Genomic DNA, 27,997 nt, shown 5'->3' on the forward strand with positions numbered 1-27,997 from the left:
GATGTTATATTCACATCTGTTCAAATACTGCGGTGCAGAAAGGGACGCCATTGTTTCCTGTGTAGCGATGCATCCAACAGTTGAGTTCTTATCACAAGACGTAACGTTAATAGAGAGCTCTTGAATACCGTTATCATCCGTGTAATGTTTCTGAAAATCACAGCCGTCGGACTCAATCATTTCCAGATTTATCGGTGGAAACCCGTATGTTATCGAACAAGATATAGTTACGTGGTAGGAGCCAGATGGGGATGAGGATGGGCCTTCACAAACAAGAGGGCTAGGAGGCTGGTAGACTGTAAAGAGATGATAGGTGTGATGAGAGTAAAGAGTATACGGGGAGTCAGCATCAGTCAATGACAGATGATAAGTACCAGCATCCTGTCGTTGAAGGTTTAAGATGGAGAAAGAGAAATCAACCTTAGTAACTTCAGGCCAGTAGTGGGATAGATCTTCCTTCATATATTCTAGTTTTACTTGAAATAAATATCGAATGACTGTCTGATTCTGTCTTCTTTGTATGCCGTTGTATGAGTAAGTTCCTTTAGAGGGAACGTCTCCATTGGTACGTCCGGTAAAGTTCATAGCAACTCGTAAACCATTTATATATCTATATCTACTATATATCTCCACTTCAATATGATCTGTGTTAACAGCAATATCCGGGAACGAGAAGTCACAGCCTAGCATAGCGTAGCATTCCTTTGAATTTACTGTTTGTCCTTCTGTGCAGTGGTAGTAACAGCCGATTACGTTACAAGTATCTAATACCAGGAAGATGGTAAGATGAAAGAACTTTGAAACAATGCAACCATCCATTTTTAAATTGTGAACGACTTTTTGTTTGTCCAACGTCGCAGACGTGCGTTTGTGCCAACATTTATTTGAAAACTCTTATGAGAGATAGAAAGTGATCTTTGTTACAATACGATTGCTTTCAACTTTGCATGACTGGAAAACATATTTCCGACATGACAACATGCATGCACGAGTGCGTTTCGAATTTTAAACGGCGCTTTGTTTTTCTATTTAATTTGAGCAGTTATATTAGCTAGGAAGTAGGCTAATGATTTAATATAACATTCTTATTTAATGACAAACATATTTGTTGAAGGGTGAGTGTGTGTGTGTATGAATCGTTTGTTGTCATTTTGTGTTCTCGCTATTAATTTAATGCTTTTACGTGGCTTTTGGAACAGTACCCTACAGTAACATCAAATCAAATTTGAGTATGTAACGAATGTCATTAATATACTTTCATACTGAGTTAGACTGAGAAAAACAGAAAATGAGAATGCAACGTGGAGCTTGAGCTTGAACGTGGAGCTTGAAATGAAGCACTGACAGAGCATAAACATATATACATTATCTTCATCATTTTAAAGTGAAACATTCATGAAACGGAATGACTGTATACCTGAAAGTGATGAAGCTCTCACGTGAAACATTGAACAAAACTGAATTCGTGAGCATTCTACTTTAATCTGCTCTGGTGACCGAACGAGTGAATTCAAAATATGATGGAACAGTGTAGATAACAACACATCGTCAATTGACGGCTAAAATAACATCTTCCATATGAGGTATTAACACAAAATCCGGAGTTACTATTCTGTTTTTTGGCTTTATATTTCACATGAAGGTAAATTAATATATTCATGGTTCTCGATCATCTGCATCGAATTACTTTTAGTGTTACTTGATCACAGTTTAAATACAACAGGGTCGTGGATTCATATGGTAGGAAGATTAGTAAAACGCACTTATAATGGTGAGACCTTTTTTTTACCTTCCATTCCTTTTTTTGGTAGAATCCTTCACCCTTACATATTGAATAATTCATTGAATATAATTAATCGCATTGTTCATTGTGCCGTCAGGTAATTTATATTAACTATGCACACCTCGTTTTCAAAGAATATGTAAAACTTTGTCAAAGAACTGAACAACAGTCTCTATTTCGAATGTCCTCTAACCCACCTTACCTAATAACCATCAGTATATAATGGTATTTCTATAATGTGCAAATATGTTCAAATTCACTTCAGAAAACGAAAAGACACATGATGTCATCCTTGTTAGCGAATAGGTTAGAGTCATTTCTCATTTAACACTATGGTTTTTCGAGAACAGCTAATCACTTGGATATTTCTGCCCCTTTTTTCAATCAAAGTAACTTCTTATATCAATGCATGTACAAAAATATTAAAATTCACAGTAACGTTTGCCAGATGTTTCCATGATTTTGGTTACTCTGAACATGTCTCTAACACTCGATGGCTTTTAGTCATACATAACTGGGTATGAGTAGATAAATGTTAGGTAAGGCTTACCAAATAGACGGTATGTGTGTTGCCGCAATACAGTCGGGCCGCCAGTCCAGTCACTGTTTGTAGACTGTATGTGAACTTGATATGTTCCAGCATCGTTTAGTTGGATATTTAGGATTGAGAAATTAAAGCTAAAATAGCAATCCATGTGGTCACAATACAGGAATTCAACTTGGAATATATAACGATCATAGGTATGATCCTCATTCCACCGGAACGTACCAGAGTAAAGAAAGGGAGTTCGAGGAACAGCATCATCGGTAGCCAGCTCGGTGAAGTTCAAATCTAATCTAAGTTGCCTATATATAGATGAAAATGAAATATTTCGAAACGATAAGTCACAACCTTGAACCACATAGCAGTCTGTTGAATTTACTGTAGGGCCATCTTGACAGTGGTAATCACAATCAATATCTTCGGGAAATGACAAAGTGATTAGAAAAATGAAAAAACAATGTAAAACAGGTACAAAGCCCATATCGATAGATCGCGGTGATGTGACAATTATATTCAAAGTAAATATGTTTAATTTATTGCAACACTTCGCGCATCTGTCTGTAAAGCGAGGAGCGCTGTTTATGTATCAAAACAAGGAGTCGTTCCTAAGTAACACCCGTGCATGTGCACATGTGTGTGTTTTCATTTGAATAATATATGTGTTGATTCAAAATGAAAATGACCAGACTGACAATGATTTTAAAAAAGAAAAGAAATTATGGCTACGTGACAATAATAATTAATTTAACTTGTAGTTTCGAGAGAAGGAAGTCTGCTGTTGTCTGCAGTATTTTCATAACCTTTTAACTGGTTATGGTAATGGATATAAGGCTATGGAAATCGCTCGGATGATTTTATTTATACATGCAAGTCAAACATGTATTGAATTCCCTCTGTCTGCTTTGCTTGTTTTGTAAGAAAGCATGCGTTAAGCGTAAAGTATGCAATTGATAGTCGAGTCTCGTGAATTTTACATAGATACTATCTAACTCAACCAGATACACAAGTAAAGGGCGGGGAATAACGACTGCCCCCTCCAATCTATAAAAGGGGTAAATTTGTCTCTCTTCAGCCCTGCCCCCGCCCCACCCACGAAAACACATTTCAACGAGTTTGATGGCTATTTAATAATAATAGCCGAAACAACCCGGCAAATATGACGTGGTTAGAAAGTGGAGATTTCGTTCATGACAATGATCCATTCCTAATAAATCATGACTATGTTACGTCATTTCAGATGATACCATTTGAAACAGTAAAGCTTCTTTAATATTTTTTTCTAGATTTGTGTTAATTGCGTTTTATTTTGATTGGTAGATTTGGCAATCATGTAATATGATCAATAGAGAGCGTCTGTGATACATTGGTTAATATACTATAAGGATTACATATTCAGATCCTGACTGGATCACTGGGTTGTGTCCTCTGGCTTATTCAATAACCTTTCTTCACTCAAGTGTGTAACAGGGGAACTAAGGTTTTGGTTATAACCAACATAGTTAAATGCATGGCTCATTTTATACGATTTTCCAGACGATTCTCATGACTTTATCAGGTAAAACTGGTAAAGGTGAGAGCCGTTAATCAGTTAAAACTGATGTGTGTTATCATTTTACATTTATGACCAGTTGCTACTGAAAAGGACTTACAAACAGAAAATACTAAACACACATTCCTATGCATACTGATTGACTGGATTTACCAGAATATTCTAAAGGTTTCGCCATGATTTCGTCCACATTTTAACAGATAGTGGATATCACTTTACTGCAGAACGCATGAAATATCTCAACAAGGTATATTTATTAATTAAATAACAACAGTATGTTGTTTAGAATCTTAACCAGTCATGAGTTGAAAATAGCCTTTGAGTATTGAATTCGTCTGTTAGTAATTTTTCCACAGTAGCGTCTGCTGACAGGTTTAACATGTGCAATGGTGTTATAACATACTTCATTTGGTACTGATTATAGGTAGTCTCTTATTCACAGTACAAACTGATCAAGACATGTACATTGGGTGGATTTCCATAAGAGGTCGTGTCTTTGGCCCGGAATGGAATATCATCATACACCATCTATAACTATTCACCATGGAATGATCTTGACCACCTGACCAATTTCCATTGATAATTGCTTTCTTTGCAGCAGTCTCCTGTGATTGTAAATCAAGCTATAATACAAACTAACAAATTTTGTCTCGAATATTTAATAGATTTGTATCAAGAGAATATGGTTCGGTATCGATCATCGGTCGGCTTACTAGCTTATCGCAAGATTGGCTTGATGATGCAGTAAATGGCGGGGCCTACAGTAAATATTAATATCCCCTTTTATTGGTTTGGAACCATTAGATGCACCATGTTGTGTCTTTATACAGGCAGGTTGGAATAGTCCGCGTATAAACCGGAAGGGTTGGGTCGTATGTATTTTATTCATTCTGACCAAAGTCATTCGTATAGAGTTAGTTAACTTATTATGTGAAAGCAAAAAAGGCTTTGATTAGTCAATTGTAACATTTATTACATTATGATTGTTTTCCCTTTTTGAATTAAGAAAATAATAATTAAAAGCCATCTTGAAATAGCTTAGTGATGATATTTTATGTGTATTATCCAATACGTTCTGCAGATTGTCCTGTTCTGCAAGTTTATTGAATCGTTTTGATAGAGGTATATGGAACAAAAATTCGACCATGTTGGTTGGCTAGTGTTATTTTCTAATAATTCAATAACAAAGTGGAATGATCCAACAATTCCGTGGAGTACATGCCGTGCTGAACAATGGTGGCAAGAAACATACTCCTGCCCCTTTACAATCTCTCCCTCCCATGTACACTCCCTCTCATCTTTGCCACTTTAAACGCCTGTTATAGCAATGTGATCCGAAACAATTCTGTATATATTTTAAATGGCCCGAAGTCGAGGTTTCCTATCGAATTTAATTCATTACGAAGCAGTAATGAATTAAATACAAGGCTGTGACAGGACACCATGTGATGACTGCCAAAAAACATCAAGAGAACGTCAAAGTGTACACCGTAGTCCCATTAAATTGCAATAGCTGTCATTTATTCTTTGTAATGTATTTCTTCTTAATGAGAAACAACTCCGTACCGTTGTCAAAGTATGATATGTCAGATCGAACGAAGTTTGTTTATATATGCTAATCAATAAAATACAATTAATTAAAACTTAAACTAGTCAAGTAACCATGCCCATAAGCATTACGTTTCAGATGGCGCTGTACCACTATATAACAGAGGAATTTATAAAATTCTAACCGCATATTTCTTAGGGTGATAAGAGTAGATATCGTATGTGTTATTAAATGTTCTTGTTCCCTTAAAGTAGGAGATCGCATGTGTTACACTTATTTCAATAATAAGCGTGTGTCTGTGTGTTCTTGTAGCATTCTTATTCGGATATTGATTCTATTTCTGTGACTAAACAGTTCTACATTTCAAATTTAATAATCTATTGTTATGATTTCATATATAACATACGACACATTTTTCGGGTGTACCATATTACGTGAATACCCGACTGGTTGAGACTATCAGCATATACGGCGGGAGCTTGGCCTCGCATACCGTGTAATACAATTTTCTGCGCAAATTTCGTAGATCTGAAAACTAATAGGGTGGTCCCCTTAATTACGTACATCATATAGTTTTCTATAACCAGTCTTGTTATGTTCCTCGTGTATATTTTCTGGCTCACTACAGCTTGTTTTGCATGGCTGTAGATGATAGGAACGATAGACGGGGCGAGATCAATTTTTGCATTCAAAGAACTTTTTTCTTCTTCCTCTTTTTTCCAGTTATCTTTATTGATTCTCCTCTCTTATATGCCCTCTTTGGACTACTACTCTATATGTTTCCTTTAACTAGGCTCAGCAGCCCTAGTCACCTCAATCAATTAGCATATTGTTTGATTTACCCTGAATAATTTTATTCTTTTGCATTTATCTATATAAATGTTCTCTCTCTGTAGTAAGTTTCTCTTTTACAACAATCTTTTTTTCAAAGTTGGTGAGCCAGTTGAACTTAATGGCTAGCCCGACGATACCAAAAACGTCTCTTAAAGCAAAATATGATCAGAAATGATGATATATAAGAAAAACATTGAACACCAAATGGTTGGCTATATGGTTTTCTACAAATACTAACAATGATATTTTCAGAACCATGGGAACATTTACAAGCCCTTAACTATGATATATTATATACATTTGTAATTGTCAATATCAGTATTCTACTATAAGGATGGGTTTTTAAATGTATATTATATATAAAATGCTATCATTTTCTCTTCTGTGATTATCTTGTAATGCGATACACTTAATTTGGAATGTTCTTTTCAATTCTTTTACATTTAACAATTTAACTATTTCTTTCTGTAGAGATATAGCTTATGATAGTTTATATTCGATTAAATAATTATAACCTCAAGTGGATATTCATTGTTTCTTATTGAAACATTGTTCAATCTTGTAGAATAAATAAATGTAGTGACTTCATTTTTTGATTGCAACAGTTTTGGGTAATTTAACTTGTTTTCGCAGGAAAGGTAATAAAGAGATGTATTCTGCTTCCGGGTTTTACTTTCATAATTCAGAACATACTCATTTGATATATATTGAAAGTATTTTATCCCAAGAATCGCATTGGAAATGTTCACAAGTTAAATTGTGTTTATTACAGGGTTAATGGATTAATGTTTTATTACAATTGCAATGATTACTCTGTAAAAGAATATAAATATGAAAATAATGACAGTTGCGTATAAATAGAAACTTTGTTTAAATCAGCATATGAACTCTCATAAATAGGTGTTATCGATTAACGAGGATGACACATAATTACATTAGGTGTCATTAATATTTTCACTTACCCAGGAAATAATATACTATTAACGTTAAAGCAGTTTAACTTGACTTTCCCCTCTGTTACTGAATGATCGATAATTGTCTTTGTATTTTTCTCTCATATTCAATGTAATAGTAAAAGCTTTCTTGGAGAACATGAGGCTGACGTTCATTATCATGCTTTTACCTGATTTCTTCATCAAACAAATCGAATGTCCATTAAAAATAACACTATTGCTTGTGAACCTCTGTTACATCACAGAGGTGTCTACAATACACACATAGTTCAATTAAATCAAAGCCAAATAACAGTAAAAATGATATTCTGAACCTTCATTAACGCCTGTTTCTCACTTTTAGCTAACGCAGCTGTTTGGGCTAACCAACGGTAATAAGATCCAAACATACAGGTATCATTTGATACCACTTTACTGGTTATGTAAGTATTATATAAGTATTATCATATGATTTTAAATCAGTATGTGAACAATATTCAGAGGTTTGATTGACGCCTGTTTCTCACTCTCAGTTTACGCAGCTGTATTGGATGATCAAAGGTACTTCATACACGTATTAGTTTACCTTTAGAAATGTTTCATCTGGTATAATAGTCTACGGGGACCTTAACTATGGAAATGCTATAAGGCAAGACACGATTAACTTTATAACACTTTACAATGTATGTTTTGAAAATCCTATTACCAACGTTCACAAGGTGATAGTCACATCTAAGCCCCTTATCTCATATACTTTGATTCTAGATAAGCGTATTGATGACAGTTCCAAGTGTACTCAATATAATAATATATTCACTTGAAATGATTGTATATTAGTGGACCCCAATTAGATCCCGCATCAACATAGAAGCCTTTCCATTATAGAACTTTCGTTAACTTCATAAAATCAACGATATATAAAGATTTCAGTTCAACATATATCCAACTTTAAGCTGTGCGTTAACGTTCCCGCAGACATATACTGCAATTTTTACAGTTAAATGTTTAAGATTGAAAACCCCAAATCTTGCAGATACGAAGGACAAGTCCAAGTTTTATGACTCTGCTTGGTATCACTAACTATTGAATCCATGATTCATCAGTAAATATTCGGGCAGATACGTCACCGATACGTTACAATTCGGTATTGTCAGCTCTAATCGAAGTACTTAATAATATTTGTATGACAGTGAAATCATATGGAAAGAGAAAGTCACAGTATCCAACAACCCGAAAACAATATTTTCATCTGATAGTTGCTTCATCTTGACAAGAAAAATCCATTCAGTGCCTTCGTGAAACGTTATCAGGAACATTTCGAAAAATTAACCAGGAAGACGGGAAGACTCCATATTGGATTATTCCAGTTCACAAGAATCTTCAAATGGTTTTATACGTTGTACGTTAACTACCATGCCTTTCATAGCTTAAAGACTTTCCATCGTACACAAAAGTACGGACAGATATTTCTCCGGTGTGCACACTTCGGTGACATTCCACTCAAATGTAAGTACATCTTTATGATATTTATATGAAGAAGAAATATTAGAGAAGGCAATGAACAGGTTGACCTGATAGTTGATCTATCTTCACTATAAAAACAACAATAAGTTCCCTTTGGAAATGACGCTAGCCGGAAAAATACGAGGAATAATATAGAAAATGTTAAATCATTACGTTGCAAGATTGCGTCTCAATAAATATTCGACTGCATTTAGGCTGTGCGTTAACGATGTTGCCGCAATTTTTTTTTTTTACAATGGCCCGTTCCGTCAAAACATTAGCATTGAACTACCTAAATTCGTTTAATTATATTTTACGTACTATATAATATTAATATGGAAAGAAAAACTCACATCCTACAACCAAAGAAAAAACTGTTGATCTGATGGTTGGTCATCCTTGACAATAAAAATATAAACATTTATCTGGCTAATGTCGTTAGCAGTAACAAATCGAAGAATAAACCAGAAAAATGGAAAATTTGTAAATGATAAAACCTTAGTTTAATTAGGATTGAAAACAAATCGTGAACTTACGATGGATAATCTCCACGTGAGTGTCTCTCAGTACCAAACGGCACTAGCCAACCAGCCCATTCTTATCAAACAAAAATCAAACTCCATGTGAGTATTCTACTTGGAATGCATAACGCTTGAATCTATGATTAACATCCCAAAACAGCTGATTGTACGCAACACTACGATTAAATTTGTCTCCGGTGTAAGTCATTCCCATGAGTTTCAACACGAAAGGAACACTTAATTGTACACAAAAGAACGAACAGATATGTAGCCGCTCTGTGATATCTCGGTGATGTTCAACTCACAATCTAAGTACTATGTAATATGTATTTATTAAATATGTAGAAAGACCAGGCCACAAAACAGAAAGACAGGCGAATAACAATATATTGATCCCATAGTTGATCCATCTTGACATTATTAAAAAAAACAATATTCTCGAGAAAAAAGTGCATTTTCCTTTTAAAATAGTTTAGAAGGTGTAGGTTTGAAAGAAACAAGAAAAAATGATCATAATCACTGTGTGAGTGTTCTTCCCCGAGCATATAATCTTTGAATCTAAGATATATCTCCGAAAAACAGCCGATTGTACGCAACACTGCGATCAGATTTGTCTCCGGTGTAAGTCATCCCCATGAGTTTCAACACTAATCTAAGTACTATATAATGTTTTTTATGAAAATGAAACATTTGTAAAGGGGAAGTAATATCTACAGCCAAACAACGTATTATTGATTTCTAGTTGCGTTAATAACAGAGAATTAATTATGTTGTCCCGTTTTCTAGTTGCAGGTTTAGGATTTAAAAAAAAAAAAAATCATGGAAGTAAAATAGATAATCTCCGCTTCAAATCGTATCAAACATCATCGCATTGTACTTTTTACGTGACCCGTCCTGTGGGAACCAAAACATCACGGCCAAACGGCACTGAGAATCAAACCGCCTCTCATAAACAGAACTCACAGCCCAAACAAGCCAGAAACAAAAGGCTTACCACCTCCCACCCGAACATTCAAAGTGCTACAAACGGACGACCTGCCCGCAACAAAACAAACTGCCCTCCCCAGCTTACCAGCGCCCGTAGAAGGCAACCCAGATAAACGGCGAAAATCACCTGCAACCTGATTATCTTCCGCATAAGGGTACTTTTTTAAGAAAAAGTAGCCCAGCAAAGAAAACCAAACTACCGAACGACTGATCCGCTCTCAACCCCAATCCCCTTGTATCGGGACTGTGACTGTGTGATCATCGTCAGGTGTGCATCACCATTCCCCTCGAAAGGGAACCGAAACCAAACTACACATGATCTTAGCCAAAAGGCCGCATAAGGGTATAACTTTTCAAAAGCATTTGGCAGCCAGTGTGAAACTCACAATGTTATAAACTTTATGATAATTATTATAGACTGAAAATATATGCATTCACATGTTCGGAAAGATAATTCGTCAATCATAGCATAATCATGTAAATTATTCTGGATAATGAACGTCAAAGTACATAAAATAGTATTAATCATCTATTCATGTAAATTAGTGATACACATATACAAGGCATACTTTGAATGTACTTATATGTAATTACAATCATAGTTGAACTATTTTTTACTGTAGATGTATAGCGTTTAACTGTGCTTACCTGTAGACATATACGATGGCTATCAAAAAGACGACGAGTATTACGGCAATTACGATCATCACCAACGTCATTATTTTCTTCGTGTCTGCAGATATGACAGTAAGATGCACAAATATATTAACATCATCAACCAAACTACGTAAGTCGATTAACTTCACCGCACTTGGATGCATGTTCTTGTGAGTTTAACATGACGTACTTTTGTTTATAACATATGTACTAACTTTGTAAAATGTTATACATTTGGAAATTTTGCTTAGATACAAGATTTCGTCGAATTGAATTTTTGCACCAATAAAAAATTACCCAAACGAGGTAGGTTTGCTCGCAGTGTGGAATGGAGGGCTATGTTTTTCGCGCCTGCCCCTCGTCGTATGTAGCAAAGGCGAAACGCGACGAGCAGCCGGCAATGGGATATGCTCTACTTCCAGTTACAAACGGCTTTAGACAGGGTAAACAGGTGGAGGTCCCGGTGCCCACTATGTATCCCTTGTTGATACTGATCCCTTAACGAACCCAGCAGATCACCCTACTGTCACTCGCTTCCCGTAACCTCTCCGACAGACGATTCCACCAGTCTGTCGAACAGTGACTCGGTCTCTTTGAAATCGTGTCCTGGTTTGATGAGGTCGGGAGCCCTCTCTGAAGAGGTCGACTTCATGTGATTCCGTTGAGGAATTATGTAACAGAACCCGCGTAAAATGGTTGGAGTCCATTTATTGTCAAATTTTTACTTCATTTGGTCTGGTAAAACAGAACTTTTTAAAGGGGTGGTTTTATATCAGACTTTCGTCACTGGGGATTCGGGTGTGGTATATTTGCCCAGCAAACAGCAAACTATCAAATAAGGCAACTGTTCGTAGCAGTAGAAAATGAAGGTTTGCCATATTCGTGTTTTTGCAGATTTTGGGGTGGCTTGCATGTGCGTCGTTGGGTTCCAAATATGTTACGGAACTCGGAACCACAACGTAGTATGCCATCTGATGTTATTGTTAGCATTATTGAAACATTGCGTTACCAATAGCCTTCTGTGGATTTGTCTCGGCCTTCTTATATTTAGAAGATCATATTAGAACAATCTGTTTGACCGAGCTGTCCGCACAGAATCGTCATCCGACCGATGTATGGCGATCTGTACATTGTAGGTTACATATTACAAGGCTTTTTCGGACATTATTACTGGTGACCGATCATGGTCAGTAGGGCAGAGTTTTGTATTTTACTGGATTGATCCGTTGCTGAAAGTTTAGTTACTGTGTGTAGGGTTTGGTGACATTTTGGATTTTGCTTAGCGCATTTCTTAAGAGCACCGGCAAACAACATAGCAATATGTTGATTTGTTTGTATGTGGTCCGTCAAATCGATGAAAGTTACAACCGACGATGTCTGGTTAAAGAAAAGAAAATAAATAAAAATTATTGCATTTTGAGATAAATGGCAAACCGAGAGTTGAAATGTTAAATAACAAAAGTGAATTCGTGTGTTGTTTTACCAGGAATGTGTTGAAAAGAACCCCTTCAAAGAAAAATCTCTGTTTGTCTGATACAATTGTCGTTCACTTAATTGATCATAAAAGGAAGATAAAAACATCGTGTTTTTGTTTCGTTGTTTAACATTGTTTGACCTTGTAGTAATAAGAAACAATCATTGAATGAAGTAATTTCCTCCTCGAATCAAAACAAACTATTCAACTTGTTTGCCTGTATGTAGGAAAAACAGAGATATTAGAAAAGAGAATTACACTTCTGGGTTTTACTTTCACAATGGAAAGCATAACAAGCTCCAAGACGTTGGAATTACATTTCTCACGAATGGCATTAATAAAGATTCTTTAAGAAAAGTAAAGTGGATTAACTTGTGTTTAAATGCTTTTAGAAGTTATGAAAATGAATCCTTTCTAATCGATACACTACACTTTTGAAAACTTTCTTTGGATTTTTGTTGAACCTATGTGTTCAATAAGAATATTAATGCGGTGATTGTAATTCATTGATCGATTAGCATTAAACTTACTTTCGTGAACAGTTTTACTATTTGTAGGAAAACAGCTATAGCAATAATTTTACTTTATAGTTTTCTTACTATAATATGGTAAAAATTGCTTACTTACTTCAAACGAATGAAAAATCAGCATATAAAACGTCCGCATACCGTCCGAAATAAGTGTTTCGAGTGAAAATGAGATACAACATCTTATTTCTTTTAAATAGTACTCGCACTTTTTCAAACAACTTAAGTATTGTTTACACCAATCATTTTTCCTGAATTTCCCTTCGATTGGAAAGGTAGCTTGTGTGAGCTAGATAAAGGTTTCATTTGATTCTCGTTTTAAGCGGAACTAAACTAATATAACTAAATGAGGTTATTTCTGTTTGTAGAACATCAAAAATCATGGATCTCTCTGTCTAAATCACGTCAAAATAATATTAAACAAAATATGACTTGTTAGGATAAATAAAATTAAACCCTGTCTGTTCTTTTTCTGATGATCCTATGTTAGCTAGATTAACGAGATAGTAGACTAAAATTTTGATGATCTTCCATGCAAGATTAGAGCGTGTTGCATAGTTACATAATGATAAGGTCACATGAGATGTAGTTTCCCAATACTGCAATGCTAAAGAAATTACAAAACATAATATACAGCTTCCTTTAGTCAATGGTTGTGACAAAAGCACCAAACAGTTTAGTCTATGATGTTTCCATATTATTTGTTACCTATATTTTAATTATTTTGGGAGTACTAGATCCCTTTAAAGCTGTGGTGAATCTTACTTGCATCTTCCCTCGTCCATCTCACAACAAACCCATGAGATCATTACGTATCCCCCCCCCCCTCTCAGGAACTGTTAGGTCACAACCACGTTTTTCATTTCACGTCATGAGAATTACCATCAAGCTTTAAGTATTCTAAAAGTTTGTCAAGAGTATCTTCTATGCAGGCTCATATTTTAAATCCAACTATGAATCCTAGGATGCCGTCTTTCATTACAATTTTTGGGTACGCAATGACACCATACTGAAAAAAATAATTCTCCAGATTATGCAATTTGTAACATGGGAATACCAATAATTTGCTTCCCCTAAACGTTCACAGTATGTAATACCTATACGTTGTACGTGTTTCTGTAAGTGATGACTAACCTTGATCGGTTCTAGAGATGTTAAATTCACATCTGTCAGTATACTGTGATGTAGAAAGGGACGCCAACGGTTCCTGAGTAGCGATGCATCCAATGGTTGAGTTCTGATTACAAGAAGTAACGTACACTGAAAGCTCTTTAGTTCCGTTATTATCTGTGTAATACTTCTGATAATCACAGCCCTCGGGTTTGATTACTTCCAGATTTATCGGTGGATACCCGTTTGTTATTGAACAAGATAGGACGACGTGGTATGATGCAGATGGAGATGAGGAGGGGCCTTCACAAACAAGAGGTGTAGGAGGCTGGTAGACTGTAAAGAGAATGCAGGAGTTATCATCAGTCAATGATAGATGAAAAGTACAAACATCCTCTCGTTGAAGGTTGAAGATGGAGTAAGTGAAATGGGCCTTTATAACTCAAGGAAAGTAGCACAAGTAATCCTCATTAACTTAAGTAAATGTTTATTGACAGCGAACAATTCCTCCTTTACCTTTATTATACAAGAAAAGTCATTGGCACTTAAAGATTGCTGACGCAAATGTAGGGCTAGAAACGAAATATGGCAATATTACGTTAAAGTCATAATATTTAAGTGATGCATTCGTATAATAAAATACACGGACTGAATGTAATGAAAACTGGCTATGCTCTCACATGCAATATGAGACTTAACATAACTCCGTGAGCATTCTACCTTAATGAGCTAAGAATAATTGACGAATGCTTCCACAATGTGACGTTACATTGTGGAAATGCATCTACACCTCGTCAAACGCATGACTAAGTTAAAAACACTTTCATCTTAAGCATTAGGCAAAAAGTGTTAATGTTAATACTCCCGGAAGAACATTTCGAGCCACTGCTATATACTCTATATAAAATTCCTGTTTACATATGAAATCAATATAATATTTATCGAGTTTTTGAGATGCCACAAAACGAGATAAGAACACACAGATGCTATCATTAATAATTTCGCACAGACTGATAGCGTATTACTGTTCTTTAATAATTATCTTGTTACAAGTTTACTATTTATGCGTATACCGTATCTGATACTTGATTCAGTGTGGGATAAAAACATTGAAATACGACATTGTTGTAAGGCAAGACAAGATTGGTATTAGAATACATAACAATGTACAGACTGATAGCTACATCCGACCTCCTTGCTGTACTTGTATTGTAGACATGCTCATTGATGGCTATTACCATCGGTAAAAGTATATTCAAAATTGTAATTTGATCAAGGCGGTTCATCATTCATTTATATGATATAGTTCTTGAGGACCAGCGCGCTATTTTAAAGTAGCTCTGCCATGTAGGACTTTGTCTTGTCAACGATGAACCATGTTAATTCAGTTTTAAAAAAGTAACACTAGTAACCCTACAAAAAAATGCATGAAAGTGTTACTCCAAGAAGTTGATACAATTATATATGATCACTAGTGTTACTATATATATTATTTTATAAGATCAAAGAGCGGATGTCATCTGCCGTGATTATATTGAGACTGGTATATTATTTTCATATATTTAATACGAGACGGAAGTGATCTTGAGCGTGATAAAAATGGCAAACCAGACCTTATTGTGAAATTCTGTCAAGACGACGAGGTTGTGTGCATATATTTGCAGCCCTACCGATGGAGAAATTATTCAAGACATGATACTAAAATTATCACTTTTCCACGAAATATAATTTAAGTGATGGGTAATAAATGTAATTAATTTATTTATGACTGTTAACTCTATTATTTTGGTCCGTTCGGTTACAACATGTAACTGGGCTAATATTTCCGGTATTATCCCCAGCCATTCCTCCCTGTTCATATAAAGCATGTGTTTTGTCACTAAAATCATGAACGAGATATAAATAAAGGAAAACACCGTTGACCTTGAAACGCTGGAAATTGATATCAGATAACAGTATGTCCTACCTGGATATGTCTATGGAACTTCCCAAGCACAACTATCAGAGAAACCTGTGATGGACATGTAGTCTAAGTGTCCCTGAGTAGCAACACAGTCCACTGTTGAATTACCACTACACGAGGTAATATAAATCTTTAACACATTATCTTTACTGTACCTTCACGTGAATAATGCTTCTTAAAACTACAGTCATTTGGTTCAATAACGTGCAAGTCTACAACTGGATATGCGTCTGGAATGGAACATGTCAGTTCAAATTTATAGTCATTATTCGGATGTAAAGTAAGATTTTTCCTTTCACAGAGGAGAGGTGAAAGAGGATGATAAATGGTAAACAGACGGTAAGTATGTTGAACGAGAAGTATTTTATAGTAATCCTCGAACAATGACACATGGTAGGTTCCAGCATCTTCTGGTTGGAGGTTTAGGATTGAAAAATCAAAATCAAAGTACGATGGATAATCTCCGTGTGAATATTCTACTTGAAATAAATAACGATTGACTGTGTGATTATAATCCGACCTGAAGAACTCAGTGTAAGCAAAATGTTTCTCCGGTGTGGGCCATCTCAGTGAAATTCAACTCTAATCGAAGTATATATATATATTGATATGAAAAAGAAATATCTCGAAAGGCTAAGTCACATCCTACAACCGAATAGCAGTCTGTCGATTTCATAGCTGGTCCATCTTGACAATTAAAATCACAATCGCTACACTCGGAAAAAGACATTAACTGCAACAATAGGAAAAAGAAAATATCAGAAAAATGTACAATCTCCATTGTTAAAGGGATCTTATTCTTACAATATTTACGCCGTGCGTTATAATTACCGATGCTTAGCTCTGCAGAGTAGTCTTCTCTCGATAGAAACCAATAGCAGAGAGTATGTATTTTAGAAGAAATTAAGGTTCGTGCGCATGCACGGAAGTGTTCAGAACATGAAATATCAATGTAGCCACGCGTGAAAGATCGCTGATACTAAAATAGTAAAATAAAATATATTTAACAGTTTTTTCAATGAATTCATATAAATTCCCTTTCTTTGCTGATGGTACGATCTGTGTCGACTATAATTTTGGAAGAACAACGTATTCGTCTGAACCTCTTTCATTAACATGAAGTTTGCCTGATGGGAAGTGGTTGATAGTTGTAGTAACTATGAAAGAATGCAACAAGGATGGCATCTTACTTACAAACATTTGACACAGTTTCTTGAAAACCCGGGTTCTTTTTTATACATGACAGCAGATAATAAGTAATATAATCGAAATGTATTTAAAAAAAAGGTCAAATAGAGGGAGGGGTACCCGAGAAATATGCGACTAACAATAATGTTATTATACTGTATTTAGTTAAGTCCGTTAATAAATTGCCCCAGGCTAACCTTGGCTGTCGACGTCAATGCCTCTATAGTTCGTCAACATTTGACCAGTCACCATCAAAATCGTTTATACGCTTAACGGACATTACAGTATAGACGCAGTTTGTGGCTATTGATTCTGATTAAAGTATGCAGAACAATCAAACTTAGCTTGGAAAATAAAAACAAGAAATATTAGACAGGAAAAGAAAACGACGATTCGATATCTTAGCGAAATGAGTTGTTGGGCACCCGGAATACATTCCGAGAAGCCATCATTGCATACGGTTAAAATACTCGTAGTATTCAACACACTAAATTTATGAGTAATATATTTTGTTAATTTATTGTTTACTCATAGCACTTGTTTGTTCTCTTTTATCCAGAATGAAGTTATTTGACAAGTTGCTCTTGTTTAATTATGCAATAGTTGGGAAAAATTTCAGTTCAAAAGAACGAAAATCTGTATATCCACTGTCAATGAGATAATAGTGATTCATTACCTCACGAATTAAATTGGTTGTTTTTGGTACCTTTATATATGGCAAAAGAGGCAAGAGGGAAGGAAAATACAAGCTGAACGAGAAAGAAAGAAAGAGAACTTGAAATTAATCCCAAAAGTCGACGCTTATCACATAGATATGCTAGAAAGAAAACGAGAACATATTTGTAACCAATCGTCATGAACTGAACACGTGGAAAGAACCTTCAACGTAACAGAACTTATAAGTAATAGGCGTAAACACTTATGAGAATATATAGAAAGATGCTTCTAACTATTATTAATTACAATGTTGTGTATATTTCACACTCATATACGCTCTATGTCCTTCTTTACGTCTTTCTCCCCGGACAATCCCCCTCCTCGGAAATTTCGACGATTGATTGACAGCCGATGTAGGCGGGGCTTAGGCTATTAGTCCAGTAAAAATGAGGGTGAAGCTAGAACTAACTGCAACAGAAGAGTTCATGTGTTCATATTGTTGTTGTGTCCCCACTGAAGCGTGACTGCATATATTCCTTTTGCCTCTGGCAAGAAATAAAAAAGAGTGAAAGAAAAGTCTACCAGGAAACAAACGCAGATATAGTGCCCTCGAAGTGCGCAGAAAATGTTAAGGTTATCTAGTTTTACTACATTGCAAAAGTATTACATTGGTAGCGTGACAGGACGAAAGTGGTAATTCAGATCTCTACACTCTAAAAACAGTTGGTTAAAAAATTAACCAATACCTTAACCAACACTGGGCACGTATGTCAAATTCGACTTATTGGTGATATTTTAACCAACACCTGTTGGTTAACGGCTTTAACCAGCCGTTGGGTAACATTTTTAACCAATAAAATAACTATAAGTTTGTACCCAACAGTTGTTGGTTAAATTAATTGTGTAAATTATGCCCATCATTGGTGAACTTACAAATGTAGGGATCATTAAATTGGGGAATTAAAAATCATTGTATTGGGCAATTACTACATTTAAATTGGGCATTGGCTTTGACCATTACAAAAGGGTTGGGCAGTTAAATGAGCCTTCATTGCCCAATATATGTTAGCGAATGCAATATATTGGACAGTGATGGATGAGATCCTCAGTGGATTTTACTTAATGTAGTTGAAAGACTCCTCACAAGTTTTGCTCATGCAGACCTAGTTTGCAAAAATCAGTTGAATATGGCAATGCAAAGAGTAAACAATTCCTTGAAAAATATGGAGAAATTAACAAACAGTTACATTACAATAGCCAGATGGATGACATTTTGAGAACTTGTTTTTATTGAAAACAATAACCAGCTGAACCATGCATGTGAATAAAATACAAACAAAACAAAACAACACACAAATATGCTTGGATGTAACAACTTCTTAGCTGTGCTCTATCAGACCTTTAAGGTGACACAATGTAAAAACCTATACTCTTCAAGAAGAACCTTATTCATAGAAAACTTGTAACACTCAATATCTCACATATGTAACTATAGATCAATTGATGTATAAACAATCTAAGAATCTAAACATCAATCATGATCTGATTAATCAAGGTTTACCTATAGTATACATACAGTTAATTAGGAATTACATTGAGTATCACATACATATGTGGTGTACATGATTACATTTAGAGACATATTTATGATCAATGCAGTACATTGCAGCCAGTGCATTGTTCTTATTTTCAGTATTTGGATGTATAGTTTATATATCTTCACCACATATAGAGATACATGTGTAGGTGAAATTTAGCTACATTAAACCTTACTCACTCATGAAAGATCAGTTGATCAGATCGGGATTCCAATAAAAATTAGTAAGGAAAGTTTTGATTTGTACCAGCATGGTATGTAAAAATATGTCAGATCATGAGTTTTAATTAAATGTCCCTTCAAGATGATGCTATCCGGTGTGTGAATTTTAAAATAGTAATATTATACAAACTTCTTGCTTACAATTATTATATGAGCTTCTTGCTTACAGTTTCCTTTTAAGGCACTTCTTACTTTCCAGGGCCAGGAATGCTATAATACAACTTGGCATATGTGCTTCTTTGATTTCATTAATCACATTTTGAATGAACTGCCAAACAAGACTGCATGAAGGTCGATAAGCCATGTCCAAAATGCACATTTGCCATGAAACAGAAATAAACAGCTTTTATAGAAGAGATTTGTGAGAAACTGACCTCTGTTCTAAAATAGCAAATATCTGGGTTGGTACCAAGAGGGCTCCTTGCATACAAAAGTAGCTGCAGTATTTTTGTGGCATCAATATCCTTTGAACTTTGTAAAATATCAGCCATGAATATCTTGCTTACAATTATTTTCTTTTAAGCCACTAATTACTTTTAAAGGCCAAGAATGATCTAAGATCTCTTATGCAACTTGGCACATGTGCTTCTTTGATTTCATAAATCACATTTTGAATGAACTGCCACACAAGACAGCATGAAGGTTGGTAAGCCATGTCCAAAATGTACATTGCTTTGAAACAGAAATCGATAGCTTTCAGAAGTGATTCTTGAGGGACTGGCCTTCGTTCTAGTATAACGAATGTTTGGGTTGGTGCCAAGAGAGTTCCTTTACATACAACAAATGGCTGCAGCTTTTTTGTGGCATCAATAGTCTTTGAAATTTGTAGAATATCAGCCACTCCCTGTGAGAAAAATTGAAAAAAATGAAAAGTGTCACAAGCTGCTCTTTGTCAATCAATATGAAGTTGTGACAGCAAAAAGCCCTCCATTCTAGCAGATTTGTATTTAGAAAAAACTTTATATGAAATTATACTTGCACAGCCAAACTTCATAACCACCCATATCTATGCTTACAATGACATGCTAGTTTTAAAATAAGTACTATGAACGTTTGATACATTTTAAATTTACTGTTTAGTTATCATGTTTAGAAGATACTTTTACTATCATTAACTTTTTATCACCAACTCATAATTTATTCCTTAAAATCAGCTACACATGTGACCCATATCCTACTACTGTCATTTACCAAATTGAGCAAAATTTGACAAGCATATTGTTGTTGTGAAATCAATATTTAAATAATATTACCTAGGCCCTGCCCACTCATGAATATTAATTATCCATTTTGAACCAAACGGAATATGGTTCATGTGCTTGGGAGCATCTATATACATTGACACAAATCCAGCATAATTGTTGAGATTCCACATTAACAAGCAATCCATCACAAACTACAAAACACATATGTCATAAGCATGTTGTCAATGAACTTCAACAAGTGGGCAAATGAATGCTTAAAAACCTACTGGTTGAATGTCCACGAAGGAGGTGATTGCCTCTTTTACTGAAAACAATCCTTTCTTTCCCTTTCCTTTCCCTCTCAAGATGACTGGAAGAAGAAAAAATGCCAATGTTTTCTTCTTATCTGTGAAAGTGACAAAACATAACTAAAGATAGGTCCAAAATCCTTGTGCATAAAAATATAACACAATTAATGACCACTTAACATATAAATTGTCATTATCACGTACAGTGCCCGTACAGCACAAATTATTTGTATTTTCTCTTGCCTTTATTTGTCTCTAACACTAGAAGTCCTTCAAGTCATTTGTATCAGAAAATGGCATATCATGAGAATGCAATGAGAAAATGGCATATCATGAGAATGTAATGAGATAAGTTAGCATCTGTTTGGTATTTTGTGTATGTTTATTTTCAATCATACATGTCTCCTTTAAAAGCCCACATTCATAATGTTATGCTGCTATCACAACCTGTTTGCAAAGTTATCTACTCTTTATATTTTATTATATATTCAGATCTCAAAACACTAATGAACCTTTGACATATTTTGTGTTCTATTGTTCTATAGTAGTCACTAGCTTTTGGCTTAAATGAAATCCCAAAGATGGGTCAGATGGAGTCTAAGCAAGGGAATATACCTGCACCAACCCAACTTGGTTTCTGTCTGCACCAGATCCCATTGATGCTTTTTGTTCAATTTCAGTTTATATTTTTACAAAAAAAGAAAAGGAAGTGTTGTTGTCTTTACAAAAAGTAAACTAAGGCTATTTTGAGAACAAGATCAGATATATTACAGATAATTGGTCAAACCTGATCTTTCAGAAGTTCCTAGTGTCATGGTGGTAAAAGGTTGCAAGGAATGATCAACATACACAAATTAAATTAGCTCAACTATGTGCACTGAAATAAGAAGCACTCTTACCAATAGACAAACTCTCTAGGTTAACATACTCCAATCCAAGAAGGCCTTGCCAGTTTTCAACCTGTTTGCCATATTCTATAATCCCATTGTAGTACAAGTCCCATTTCTCATACAGGTGATCCTAATGCTCAGGCCAAAGCACTGAAAAATCTTGTTCTATCTGACAGAGCAAAGGGAAATAGAATATTTTAATGTGTGTAAGCATATTCTTTTTTGATCCTCAGCTAGGATCCATTAAAAAATCACTCTCACTGAATTTGTTAAAGTCTGGTTCCATGCATCTATACAAACACTATGTATTGTTGAAGCTGGATGTGGAAAATCCAACTACTTGAGACCTTTGGCTAGTTTAATAACATTTAGAAAACATCTGGGAAAGAAAAGTAAGTATTTAACATTTATTGACAGATGCTTTGAAAATATTTCAGAATACAGCTCAAAAATGTTTTTTTTTTCAAATTATTTTTTTAATGTGGTGGGGGGAAATTTGAGTTGCAAAAATTCAATATTTAACATTTGTGATATCATCACTGAACATATTCATGGGAATAATTTATCTTGTCTCCCTGTAACAAGATGATGAACAAGTTGTTAGATTGGTACACAATTGCAAGAAATGCAGAGCAAACATTGCACATAAAACCATAGCACTGAATGGCAAAGACACCATATTAAAAAAAAACTTTGTACAAATTGTAAACCTTATTATACCGCTTGAATCTGTACCTTTTTTCTACACTAAGCATCAGCAATCTTTCTTAAAATCCTAGCTATATCCTTGAATAAACAACATTTTCATCCAAAAATAACATTTATTCCCAATCTGGTCCTTATAATGCATACTGATCTGCCAGATGCCTAAGGTTAACTTAAAAGTCAGTCAGTTTTCTTCACTGTGTGGCTGATTACTAGCATAAACTTCCAGGCATGAATTAAAAGAGATTTAAAATATAATGCCATCATTTAAAAAAAGCAGTGAAACTAGTTCTTTCCAATCAAACTAGATATGTAGTCAATCAAAGTACTGTTTTTAAGTTGGCCAAATAGCCTTCAAAGTGAAATATAGTAACTATATATATAACTCATCAGTGAGGTTAGTGACTTAATTAATTTCAGTGTTTCTGCTAAATCAAAACCTTGCTAGTAATTTCTCCACAAGAGATAAAGGATATGGTCTTGAATAGTATCTTCGTAATATGTGTATTCAGAGCTCGCTTCTTTACTATATTTGATGCAAAATCACCCACGTATTTCTCCTTAATTAAGCAGCAAAAATTCAAATTTGATAGTTACCATTCCACGGTCTAACAACCTGGGATACTCTTTCAGAATATCTGAAATGTTAGTTGAGTGGTCTTTGATCTGCTGTTGTCTGTAAACTGCAGTTTGCCTCATGAAGTCCGATACTTTCTCTCTTGGTTCCATGTTACATTTCAGCCACTCAGTCATCATCACCAATTCCTCTTTGTTCTCCAGATCAGCTTCTGGCAAGGACAATAAAAACATATATTTCCTACTAAACAGAGATTCCTTAACATCAAATTTTGAAGTTACCAATGGTTGTGGCAGGTATAACGTGTCCTAAGCCAGTCTTTGATCATTGTCATGGCATGAGAGATAAGTCAAATCCTGAAAATAGTTGGTAAAAACCTATTACACGGTAAAAACCTATTACACACCTCTCAATTTTGGTGGAGTGGACACTTTAGTCAAAGGAGTAGGCAATCTTCTTTTTACGTACGTAGCGTAGGTGCTCTTCTAGATACCCTGTCGCCGGTCGTCCTGTGGCACCTTTGCAATACCATGCTTCCTGCACATGAAATCAGCATACTCTTTTATCAAACTGAAGTATGGTAGCAAAATTCAAGTCAACTCAGAAAATTATGTGACTTATTGATCTACATGTAAAGCTGTTGTACACCAACATTTAAAACTTCCTAGCTGGTTGGAACATAGGCTTTTAGCCAGCAAACCACAAACATGTCTGGTACATGTTCCACAATGGCACGGTAACAATATGGACGCTATGACTAAGGACACTGTGGCACTCCATACCGTCCTCACAGAATATCGTATGTTTACTGATAAAACAGTATTGTCCCAAGGGACACTATGACACTTGCTTTTAAGTGATAAGCCTAAAAGTAATGGGTTTGACCCTAATTGCACATATAATCAATAAGTTACAGAATTCTGATATTTTATGGAATAAGGAGGGTAACTACTGAACAACAAACTTCATTAATACCTTGGTTAGATTTAGAGATGAAGCCCATTGAAAACCAGTGCCTATGTTACAGTTTTTGGAAAAAATGGAAAAATAAGCCTTTGATTCCACCTTCAGTTCTTGTAAGACATTTAAAGCATGTAAAATCCATTGCTGATATACAGGAGTACTCACCTCCTCCTTCCAACCTGCCTGAAATTTTAGTCTGTCACCAATCTTTGGTATCAGATCCCTTATGTCATCTTCTTTAAGCAAAAGAAGTGCAGTTTTGTCAATTCCATTCTCTGAGGGTTATAAGAAAGGAATAAATCATCAGCATGCACACACTATCTACAAATATCACTATATATGAAATATGAAGAAATTCTGACTTAATGAATAATGGTTGTCAAGTTATTGCAATTTGAAAATTTTGATGTTTGATCATGTGACCTCATTAATATTCATGACATGACTCCAAAAAACAATGAGGTTTATCTACTCACTATGGGACAGTAAGTATGGCGATGATCAATCATTCCCTTGTTGAGTTATCGTGCAAAAATTTTCATAAATATCCGCCAAAATATGTATGATATAAATCAAAATAAAAAAGTTTGTGGCATCACATTTGATCTATCCTTAGCCTAACTGTTATAAGTGTGTAAATAATTAACAGGTGTATACACTAGGCTAGGCTACCTATACTATAGACAGTAGGCCCTAGGTCGAAGTTTTTGTATTTGGACTTTAATAGGATACCACACTTACATTAATAATTAGGCCAAGCCTATGTCGATTACACGAACAACACTAGTATACGGTGAAAAACACGAAAAAGATTCATAACATTTAACATCGACTAAACCACTGTGTTAAACACAGTGGTAGTTTAGTAACTGTATACTGTTACTAATATTACTAGTGTTACTATAGTATTAGGCATACTAGTAGTAGTATAGTACTAGTATTCACGTTAGCCTAGTATAAACCTAACGTTGGATGAGCCTAACGTTATACTGTCACTTGGGGTCTCAGTACCCACATAAGTTCAAACTTTTTACCGATGTTAAGCTACACTTACCGATAAAAGTTTCATGTAGAGACTCGATCTCGTATTTTTTCAAGAAATTCAAGACAGCACTGTCTTCGATATCTGCCATGGCGTTAGCTGTATTCTTGATTACTGAACCACCCTGTCAGATCGTACTATGCATGACGTGTTATGTAGTGTGTGTTATAGACGCTGCGCTGATGTACGTACAGTGTACATATATGTGTACGCGCGAATTTTTTACTCAGTGAGCGGTAAAGTTATAAACAAGTTGGTTAAACGTCGGACTGTGAAATGTACACACTTATTGGAATAGCCCAAATACTGCCAGTTAACCAACTTAAGGGTACAAACTAACCAATTAAGTGCACGGGGGTCCTATACCATTCTTTTTTTAACCAACGTTTTAAGAGTGTATGTAAGTAGACCAAAGTAAACCCATATTTCACTCCTTTATGTGGAAAATTAAGCGAAAGTCACTCTCTACAGGGTAGAAATGGTTTACACACAGAAGCGGAAATAAATAAATATATCACCAATGCACCAGAATCTCGCACAAAGATACTGGTATCTTTAACTTCTCGATTATTTTTTTCTCAGGTGAGTTAGGCCGTTGGTTATGCTAATATAAAATAATATAGTACGCACGCACAGTTTTTATTGGTATCTATAGCGTTATAAAATTGTCCCAATTTGGTGCCCCGATTGACAATCATCTGTGGGCCAATAGTGTCCGGGGGAAACTGTCCGGTGGGGATTTCCAGGGGGAAATTGTCCGGGAGGGTAATTGTCAGTGGGTAATTGTCCGGTGGGGAGTCGACCGGGCGGAGTTTTCTCTGGTGGGAATTGTCCAGGGTGGGTATTACCTGAGTGGGAATTGTCCGAGGGTACTCGTCCAGGGGGGGGGGGAAGGTAATTGTCCAGGGGGAGTCACCAATAAAAGAGTGTGACATCGTATAACCAGAATACACTACCCACTAACTGAACAAGGATAGTGGGTTTTAATTTGACTTTCAAACGTTGCTTTACAGAAAGTTTACGTGGTTAAATTTAAAATGGTGAGTGCTGGGAGATCATAATACTGATTGAAGTAAATATTACTAGATAACTTACTAACTAACAATGTATTGCAGGTTATCGTAAATCATGGATGTGAACTGAAGATAGTAAACGTAGGGAAAATCATGTCGCTTGTTCCATTATTTAAATATGCCATGAAATCACCCTATATCTTCACACATTCGATACACAACAAAACCCACTGAAATAACAACAGTCCAACTTCCTTACAAGAACATGTTACTTCAACTAACTCACTACAACATTATATAGGTAGTGTCCTCGTTATATCAATACTTGCTAACTTTTTAATGGCTCTTATGTCAAAAGCCTCTGTGAATCATGCATCTTCCATGTAATATAACTAGCATATGTTCTAATGTAGTTATATTCGCCACTGCATGTAGTTCCCCGTTCATTTAAATTACAAAATATGAAGACTATTTATCAACACAGCAAGGCTTCACTGTAACACTATGATAAAGTACACGCGTGTTTGTACGATAGCGTTGAGAGTTCACAAATATGAACCAGGCAAAGACAGGTGTGCCAGGAGGTGCCTGCATAATGGAGCTTGGGGTCAGGAAAAAGATGTCCCTTGACCATACCCACCAGCCCACGGACTTCAGAGCAACACGTGCAAGGAAACACTTTGAAAGAGCTAAAAGTCATTTTTGGATTAAAATTGTGTATTTTAACAATAACAGGGAACAAGCAGTTAGAACAGTACATAGCTTGTTTTGGTGCGATTTAGTATTTAGAAATTGTTCTTAGTCTCAAACATTTTCTAAATGGGCGGGGTATTTTTATATGTTAGGCGATGACTTTAAAAATGACGACTAGACAGTTTTTTTTTCTTTCAAAGCATTTGCGTACACGGTTAATAAAATAAATGACAAAAGACTCACCTGGATTACTTTTAGAGATATTAAAATCACATCTGTCCGAATACTGCGGCGTGGAAAAGAACGCCAGCGATTCCTGGGTAGCGATGCATCCAACAGTTGAGTTCTGATCACAAGACGTAATGTCAACAGAAAGCTCTTGAATACCGTTATCATCCGTGTAATGTTTCTGAAAATCACAGCCCTCGGGCTCAATCATTTCCAGATTTATCGGTGGAAACCCGTCTGTTATTGAACAAGATATATTTACGTGGTAGGAGCGGGATGGGGATGAGGAGGGGCCTTGACAAACAAGAGGTGTAGGAGGCTGGTAGACTGTAAAGAGATGATAGGTGTGATGAGAGTAAAGAGTATACGGAGAGTTATCATCAGTCAATGACAGATGATAAGTACCAGCATCCTGTCGTTGAAGGCTTAAGATGGAGAAAGAGAAATTAACCTTAGTAATGTTAGGCCGGTAGTAGGACCGATCTTCCTCGATATAGTCTACTTTTATTTGAAATAAATATCGATTGACTGTCTGATTCGGTCTGATTTGTAAACCGTTGAAGGAGTAAGTTGGTTTAGAGGGAACGTCTCCATTAGTACGTCTGGTAAAGTTCATCGCAACTCGTAAACCATCTATATATATATATATCTATAATATATCTCCACTCTAATATGATCTTTATTAACAGCAATATCCGGGAACGAGAAGTCACAAGCTAGCATAGCGTAACATTCCTTTGAATTTACTGTTTGTCCTTCTCTGCAGTGATATTTACAACCGATTACGTTACAAGTAT

The 27,997-nt window shown here is 35.5% G+C and overlaps 1 protein-coding gene and 1 long non-coding RNA gene across 2 annotated transcripts in view; both read right to left on the reverse strand.

Annotated features, from left to right (window-relative positions):
- Nucleotides 1–27,997, reverse strand: part of LOC139976397 (uncharacterized) — an 87,034-nt gene that overhangs the window by 37,815 nt on the left and 21,222 nt on the right. The window lies entirely within an intron of this gene.
- On the reverse strand, nucleotides 219–27,934 carry LOC139975699 (uncharacterized). The gene is made up of 4 exons (XR_011795845.1): nucleotides 27,216–27,934; nucleotides 10,851–18,323; nucleotides 2,334–2,629; nucleotides 219–296 (listed from the first exon to the last, which is right to left on the reverse strand). It is a non-coding gene; the product is annotated as an uncharacterized lncRNA (long non-coding RNA).

Source organism: Apostichopus japonicus, chromosome 11 (genome assembly GCF_037975245.1).
Source record: "Apostichopus japonicus isolate 1M-3 chromosome 11, ASM3797524v1, whole genome shotgun sequence".
Taxonomy (NCBI): domain Eukaryota; kingdom Metazoa; phylum Echinodermata; class Holothuroidea; order Aspidochirotida; family Stichopodidae; genus Apostichopus; species Apostichopus japonicus.